We start from the raw sequence: 8,685 nt of genomic DNA, 5'->3' as shown, positions 1-8,685 counted from the left end.
AGGCTTCAGGGAATCAACTTCCTCCCCCCTTTGACAGTAGATAAGCATAACAAAGGAAAAGGAGTCTTCTTACCAGTTAGAAACTTTAGTGATCACAGCAAGAGAAGAATCAATTTCCTAGGAATGGTGGTGCTCCCAATTAAGGGTTGCACCCACTTCCTCCCTAGTCACCCACATCACTACTGCGTCTTGTAACCTGAGCTCATAACCACTGTGCTTTCTGTGCTGCCACCTTATCAGCTCTTCTTGACCTTGGGCTGAGTGGATGAATGCTTTCCAGTGACAGTGAGTCTGTCAACTCTCTTTCCCAGTTCTTCTTCTCCTAGCTGTTCACCACCCAGGACTTCCCAGCTTCTGCCTTCTGAACTATGTCCCTCTGCAAACCACTGTTCCAAATCTATACTGTCCTCCTGCTCCTGGGAAGATTCAGGATCCTGATCAAGAGCCAGCGAAGGCTCCCTCCATTCCTCCTCAGTGCAGCCCTCCTAAGCACGGTCCCTGACACCATTTAGGAAAGGGGCTCTAGGTGAGATGGCAAAAGGGTGGGGCCCTCAACTCATGAATGGTTAGACGGACAAAGCGAGAGCTGGGAGTTGAGCGGTGCAGTGATGTGAGCTAGAGGGGATTATTCAGTTGTTTTTGTTTTGATTATGTATTTTGTGTTTTATAGTGTGATTTTATATTGTGAACAGCCCTGAGACCTGCAGGTATAGGGCAGTATACAAATTTAAATAATAATAATCAGATGTTAAGGAAATAAATAACTATACAACTTTGAGAAGACATCTGAAGGCAGCCCTGTTTCAGAAACCTTTTAATATTTGATGTGTTGTTGTATTCCTTATATTTCATTGGAAGCTGCAATACAAACTTCCAAGAACTCTGGAGAACAATTTGAAAACCACTGATTTAATAAAATGCCACATTGCTAAATCCAGTATGTTTCTGGAAATTATGGTAAGTAGAAAACAAGCAAACAAATTATGGCTTTTCCCTTTGAAAGTAGAAGCATGTTGGCTATGTGAGATTAGCAGTGAAAATGGTCAGCTGGTTCCTGATTAATGCGGACACCTCCCTTGCTGGATGGCAAAATAGGTCAACAGAGCTTTCTTTCCACAGTTGCCTCGAGTAAATGGAAATGTCCGTATCCAAGTCTGCAGGAGAGGGCGCATGCATTCACACGTACACCCACTCAGCCCTTTCTTTACATAGATCCATATTTGCAAAGACTCCACCTTTGGCGGGAAGGGGGAAATTCCTTCTTTGTAAACCTGGCACCAGCCTTTCCCAGCTTCTGCTTTCAGTGGCTCAGGTTAGCAGCGACGGAAAGCAGCAGAACCTCCAAGTTCAGCTCGCCCGGGCAAGGCAAGGTCAGTCAATTAAAGGAGAGGAGGGGGTGAGTCGGCAGGGTGAAGAGAGGAGAGCAGGTGGGGAAGTGCAAAGTGACCAGAGCCCTAAGAACGGTGGCTCAGTTTCTAATGGCAACCATCTCAAAGGCTTTTGTCTTTGTGCCCTGCTTCGTAATTAAGTGTTAAATAGAAGTACGGCTCCGTCAGCAGTGCTTCCTTCCTGATAAAAAAAAACCCCTTGGCTTATATTCATCTTCTGGCCTGACAGCTTATTAGAGAACTGCAGTTGGAAGATTCTGCATACTTGGGAACAGAGGAAGAGATCAAGAGATGATTCTAAAATCCCAGATTGGTCAGTGTCCAATATTGCAATGGAGACACAGCACGTGTGTATGTGTGCAGGCAAACCATTTTGAGGCATCTAAATTTTATTAAATAAAACAGGCACTTGTAAGATTGTTAAAGCAAACGTCGGACATTTAGGTGCACTGTGCAGGTCAACAGGCCCTGACAAGTATGAATGTACGAAAATTCAGCAACACATTCACAAACCTTTATCCAATTGCCAGCCATTAAAAAAACGTGGAAATATATGGATCTGTTTTGAACATATATGAAATTAAACTGGGGTTGTCAGTAATCATGTGGGACTGTCAACAGCCACCATAATTTGGACACTTGCTACACACATGCATAAAAATATCCTCGAGCATTTATGCAACATTGAAGAAGGTTCAGGGCAGTTCTTTGTTTATGATGTGCTCTGCACAATCTCATCCATTGTATGTTTGCGCATGACTGCAACTAGTAAGAAAGATCAGCAATAGACTGCAGATTGAGAAATAATGTCTAAAAGAAGACTATTGTGCCTAGCAGCCAAGCAACATGTTACATTTAAGGTGCCATCGCATTTAACATACATTTTTGTTTTTGGAAATGGCACCCACATGGGGAACCAATCAGGTCTGGAGCCACAGGGCACTGGGAGGGGTGATCAATCTATCCCCCGCCATGCTGCTGTCTGACAAAAATTAACCTGCTGTTGGCGCAGATATTGGACAAGGTTCACCCAATGCTAATTGCGTCCCACTGCCATCACTTTGGAAGGCAGATACCTCAAAGGCATGTAATGTAACATAGTTTGCCCGTAAGGCTGCCTAAAGATTTGGCTCTTGGCAAAGATGAGATCTGAACTGTGGACTCCACAGCGTACGATTTCAGCAGCTACACTGAACTCCAGAATATACAAACTCTTCCTTTTCCCCACATTAATATGTTACTAAGTATGTTCCAAAGTTCACAGAGGATTCTTGCTGGGGCAGCTTTTTTCCAGTCCATTTCTTCCAAACGGAAGAACGGGGAAATTAAATGACAACTGACACATTCGTACTTGAAAGTTGCTGGTTATTATCAATAAAGCATAATGAGGGGGAAAGAGTCAGTTCCTGGGGGAGAGAAACGAACACAATAGCAAAGTAATATCTGTGGCCAATTTGGCTGTGTGTGCATGAACAGCCAAAATAAATCTGTGTGCTGCATGTGTAAGGACCAGTACCCCAAATTCATGGTCCTCTGTATGCCACTATCTTTTAAACATTTGCTTGGGCACCAAAGCTGTGGCAGCCCCCGTTCGCTTCCAAAGCATGTGAAAGGGCCCTGCTACAAGTGTGTCAGGGACTAGCAGAACTCTGACAAGTGTGTGTCAGAGGCAGGGCACTAGGGGACTGACCCAGCAGAGGGGGCTAGTGATTTTGTGGGTTATCAGTGTTTCGCAACTTTGACCTGTTGCAGGACCTTAGCCAGACCTTAGCAGAGCATACGCAGAGTTCCAGAAAGCAATCAGTTGCAGGCAGGATGGACGAAGCAGGAACCAGATGTTGCTACTAGTAACTTGGTTACTTAGAGATGTTTATTATTTACAGCAGACTCTACAAGTTACCATATACAAGAACAGATACGGATCTTAACTAGCTGTCTCTTAACAAACTCCAAACGACTCTCAGAACACCACACCGACCAACACACACTCCGGTCAGTAAGGTCATAAGTCATCATGCCTGTGTGAAACCTCAACCAATGGTAGAGCTGTATCCAAGGTCTCATATCTCCAGGCAGAATAACTCCTCTCTGCTCAGTCTTCTTGGCTTTCAGCCAACTCTCAATTGACTCTGTGTGAAGCTGCACAGAGTGGCACGTAGTCAAAATCCCAACAGGCACCACCTGCGAGGCAGCAGCCAGGGTGGGAAGGGGGTGGAGGAATGATCAGAGCTCTCAGAGGCAAAGGTGGGCATTCAGGATGTGTCAGAGGAAGAGGCTGTTTCAGAGAGGGACTGGCCAGTCAAATACCTGCCATCTCCCACCACAATGTCTCCTAGAACCAAGAGGGGTTTGAAGAGGGAAGAGCAGCGACAACTTCCATGTAGGAGAAGCCTGAGATTGTGCACGCCGAGGTCACAAGAAGCAAGAAGCAGCAGTGGTGTAGGGTGGGTTGTGAGCACCCGGGGCAAGGCAAGTAATTTGCGCCCCCTAACCCCTAACCTGCCGCCGCTGCCAGCTTCTTCTTGCTGCTGCCTGGGCTGGTCTGGTGTGGTTCTCTCCCGCGCTCAGCACTGCGCTGGGCGGCCGCTGCATTGTCCCTCCCCCAGATAGTCCCTCGCTCTCTCTCCGCACCGCACGCCTGGCACCCACCCCCTCCACAGTGGGTGGCGACCCAGCGGCTCGGCTCGGATTCGCACAGCCAGCACTGCAGTGAGAGAGAGTGAGTGAGCCAGGTAGGGGCAGAGAGCTGCAAGTGCAAGCGCCCCCCCAGATGTTGCGCCTGGTGTGGCCGGGCCCCCTGCACCGCCCACGCTACGCCACTGAGAAGCAGCAAGGTCTGGTCTGGAACGACGAATGTTGTTTCCAGCAACTGACTGAGGCTGGAAACCCTGCTTTAAAAAGCTGGAGAAAAGCTGGTTCTCATCAGGAGCAAGAAGGCAGCAGGTGGAGTCACTTCGCTTTCTGCTCCTTCAGGCTGCTGCTCAGCAGGTAAAGCCGACCCCTGGCGCATGACACTCGTAAGCTGGGGGGGGGACACACTCCCACTGCTGTTGCAACTGCTCCGCAGGGTGCAGACCTGGGGACAGCATGTGTATCCAGGGCATCGTGGGAGTTGCTGCCAAGTACGTCCTGTTCTCAACAAAGAATTGACCATCAGATGTGTGTCTTCCTCTGTTGGGGCTGCCTAGGACAACGAGGCAGTCAGTAACTCTACATTGCAACATATAGAATGCTGGTCTTCATTCCCAGAATCCTCTACAAGATGCTGGAATTCCATGGAAGATGTTCCATGGTGCAGACAAGAAAACATGGAGATTCTTGAAGGTAGAAATGGTTGGGATGCTATTTTAATCCTTTTCCATAGTGACTCATCTGGCTAAAAGGAATCCTGATGTTAGCTGCATTAGCTTTCTAGAAGTTTGTGAAGAATTCTGGGACATATTATATGTTGCAGACTCAGTTCATATGGTGCACTGCCTTGAGTGGCCGTTGTACGGCTATTGTACATGAATTCAGAGTTCAAAAAGCCTGCCCCAGCCGCAATGGGAAGCAATGGGAGAGGTTAAGCTGCCTTTCAGAGATGCTTGTCCACCACCGTTGATCTTCTCGGTGAGGAATCCCTGATAAGCTTCTGAAGGGCCCTAGGAAAATCACTGATCAAAGCCAGACATTTAATCAGGAAGAAGCCGGCAAACTGAACAAATGGATAGAAGCAAAAGCACTAAAAGGAATACTTTCCCCCACATAAATACATCACAGTCATGTAATGTGCAAGGAAGTTTGCCTTTACCAGCAAAACATGTTTTGACAATCTTGTAATATCAGTAATCCATTTTAACAACTCTTCAGCCAACGCAGCACCACTGCTTTTGGAAATCTAGGCATTGGAGGTAAACCATATATCTCTAAGGAAGAACCACAATGTAAAGGAAAACCCTGCCTCTTTTTATATCTTCGCATCTGGAACGCAGATTTGAAATGTTTCTGTATTAGTGGTGAGAAATGAAATACTGCAATGAAGTGGCCAAACGACTAAGGGACATAAAGCAAAGGAAGTACGAGGTAGGATACAGATCAGAGAAGCCGTGATAAGAAAACATCACACAAAACGTTCCTGTGATTTTCTGCGTATCTCACAGTAAACCACAAATTTCAGAAAAGGCTACAATTCGAGGAAGTTAAGTCCCATTGAACTTGATGAGGCATGTATATAAGTATATGGGTTTAAGATAGGAGTGCAAAAAAATGCATTGTAGAAAATGATTGCAAGACTTGTGATGGCTCATCATTCACAGTGATAGGCAGTGGAATCCAAGGCAAGTCTACTCAGCCAGAAATCTCACAGAAGTTTAATGGGCCTTATTCCCAGGTAAGCAAGCATTTGTTGTTGTTGTTTAGTCATTTAGTCGTGTCTGACTCTTCGTGACCCCATGGACCAGAGCACGCCAGGCCCTCCTGTCTTTCACTGCCTCCCGCAGTTTGGTCAAACTCATGTTTGTATCTTTGAGAACACTGTGCAACCATCTCGTCCTCTGTCGTCCCCTTCTCCTTGTGCCCTCCATCTTTCCCAACATCAGGGTCTTTTGCAGGGAGTCTTCTCTTCTCATGAGGTGGCCAAAGTATTGGAGCCTCAGGTCTGATTTCCTTCAGAATGGATAGGTTTGGTCTTCTTGCAGTCCATGGGACTCTCAAGAGTCTCCTCCAGCATCATAATTCAAAAGCATCAATTCAAAAGCGAGCATAGGAAAACTTACATGGAAGTAAATCCCATTGCACTTACCTCTCAGTAGATATGTATAGGTTTGTGCTGCAAGAACACCAGATTAAGGGTTGATTGGCAATATGCAAAATACATCCCCCCTGTATTATGACTATTTTGAATTTTGGATGATTGTTTATACCAGGGATGGAGAACCTGCAGCTCCCCAGATATTGCTGAACTACAACTCCCAACATGCCTGATCACTGGCCATGCCAGCTGGGGCTGATGGGGAGCTGGAGTCCAGCAACAGCTTGAGGGCCTCAGGTTTCCTGTTCTTGGTTTGTAGATCATGTACATGGTGTGTTATAGGGAAACATAATCACAAGAAATAGCCCCCTGCCCAACAGAGCTTACAATTTAAAATCGGGTGAAGGGGAAGTCAACAGGGGGAGGAGTGGAAGGAAATGAGCAAATCTAGTAATATCTTGGTTTTGCTTTGGTTGGAGGAGGTGGTAGGCCAAAGAATTCACAGAAAACACTGTCTGTGAGGAGGAAATTGAAGAGGAAGAGGCGAAATTATGATGTAAGTGCTTTGGCACAGAATTCTAGGTGTAGTGAGCAGCAAGAAAGAAAGGGCATAGTCACTTAACAGGGCAGAGCTCCTTCAGGCAGAGACGGAGAACACAAGGACATGGGCGGCAAAAATATTGGGAAGTGTCTCTTTTTCTCTCTTTTAAAATATTTTTTAATTGATTTTTTATAAAGAGAAATGGAAAGGTTAATATCATATGTCCTTTTTTGTCCAAAACTAAAGCATTGATCTGAATACAATTAGATCACAGAAAAAAAGAGAAAAAAGGGAAAGAACGAAAGAGAGAGAGAGAGAGAAATAAAGAAGAAGGAATATACAAGAGATTAAAAGATAGACAGAGAGAAGAAAGTTCAGAAATTAAAGAACTTCCAAGTTCTTCATCTGACCACTGTATATAAACAATATTCACTCCAGTATAACACCCTCCAAAGCCACTTTCTACAAACAAACCTAATCTTCCATCCTCAAATTCAAATGTCATCATTTCATTTTCTTTTTTGCGCAAAAGGTCTATGAAAGTTTTCCAATCTGCCATAAACATTAACAACGACTTTTCTCTGAATAAACATGTCAGTTTTGCCATCTCAGCTAAGTCCATTAATTTTAACAGCCATTCTTCCATTGTTAGAAGTGATGAGCCCTTCCATCTTTGTGCATGTAAGTCTCACTGCCAAAATCATATACTGAAGCAAAGTTCCATAGTTCTTTACTAACTGTATATCATTAAATCCCTGCAGGAAGTATTCTGGCTTCAGTTAAAAGTTAATCTTCAAAATTCTCCATATCAATTTTGGGTTGTTGTTTTTAACATGTCCACCAAGCATGATAAAATATCCCTTCCTGTGTTTTACATTTCCAACAAGTATTGGGCGTATTTTTATACATTCACTGTAGTGGGAAGTGTATTTTGAACTGCAAAAGTCTCTTGGGAGACTTTTCGCTTTGACCAGCACAACAGTTCTCTACATCAGATCATCACTGTTGGCCTACCCAACAATTGCACCCAAAAAAATATTTTTACAATGAAAATCATTGTGCAGATAGCACCGCTGTGGACTTCCGAGGCATGAAACCAAAACTAAATCACAACCTAACACACCACAATTTGTCTGTGAATTAACCTTAGATGTAGCCAAGAAGAATAATCATTTGGAGTTTAGTTCCACTAAATTCTCTCTTCCTCCCACCAAGCCCCCAGGGAAAGGCCACAACTAATTAAGTCAACCCCTTTCTCCTTGTCTAGCAAGAGACCCTTGTGAAAGGCAGGTCACTGCTACCCAGTCCAACTCCCCCCCCATATTTAAGGGAGGGGGACCAAAAGTACAATTTGCTTTCGCACCATGGCGTCTCCCAAGCCCACAAGGCTTGCTTCACATTCCCAATGGCACCTGCTGGTGAGCTTGAGGTAGACTGACTTTCATTCCACAAGGCTGTCTTGCAATACAGTGGTACCTTGGGTTAAGTACTTAATCCGTTCCGGACGTCCGTTCTTAACCTGAAACTGTTCTTAACCTGAAACACCACTTTAGCTAATGTGGCCTCCTGCTGCTGCCATGCCACCGGAGCACGATTTCTGTTCGCATCCTGAAGCAAAGTTCTTAACCTGAAGCACTATTCCTGGGTTAGTGGAGTCTGTAACCTGAAGCGCATGTAACCTGAAGCGTATGTAACCCAAGGTACCACTGTACAAGAGACTGCCCATGTGCAGTCTTGTATTGCTTAAAGAACACCCCATAATGATATTATAGATTAAGCATTTTTTTAAAAAAAAGATTGTTTAAATGAATTTCCAACAAGACAACATCCCGAGAGATAAACAAGGTCTCTGAAAGTTCCTGGGCTTCATGACTTTGCTCAGGGAACTATGCCTTATTAAGTCTTACGATTGGTATAAATATGATCTGTGTTGTAAGGTGAGCTGTCTGCGTCTGATGAAGTGAGTTATAGCCCGTGGAAGCACGTGACAGAATAAGTTTGCATCTTTTCAAAAGGTGCAACAGGGC

At 44.8% G+C, this 8,685-nt stretch overlaps 1 long non-coding RNA gene across 1 annotated transcript in view; it reads left to right on the top strand.

Moving 5' to 3' along the window:
- The first annotated feature begins 1,159 nt into the window (after positions 1-1,159).
- Positions 1,160-8,685, top strand: part of LOC309531766 — a 31,979-nt gene continuing 24,453 nt past the window's right edge. The window contains exon 1 of the long non-coding RNA XR_014219438.1: positions 1,160-1,370. This is a non-coding gene — a long non-coding RNA (uncharacterized lncRNA). The remainder of the gene's footprint in view (positions 1,371-8,685) is intronic.

This window comes from Podarcis vaucheri, assembly GCF_965113315.1.
Source record: "Podarcis vaucheri genome assembly, chromosome: 4".
Taxonomy (NCBI): Eukaryota; Metazoa; Chordata; class Lepidosauria; order Squamata; family Lacertidae; genus Podarcis; species Podarcis vaucheri.
This window is presented reverse-complemented; position numbering and strand designations above follow the sequence as displayed.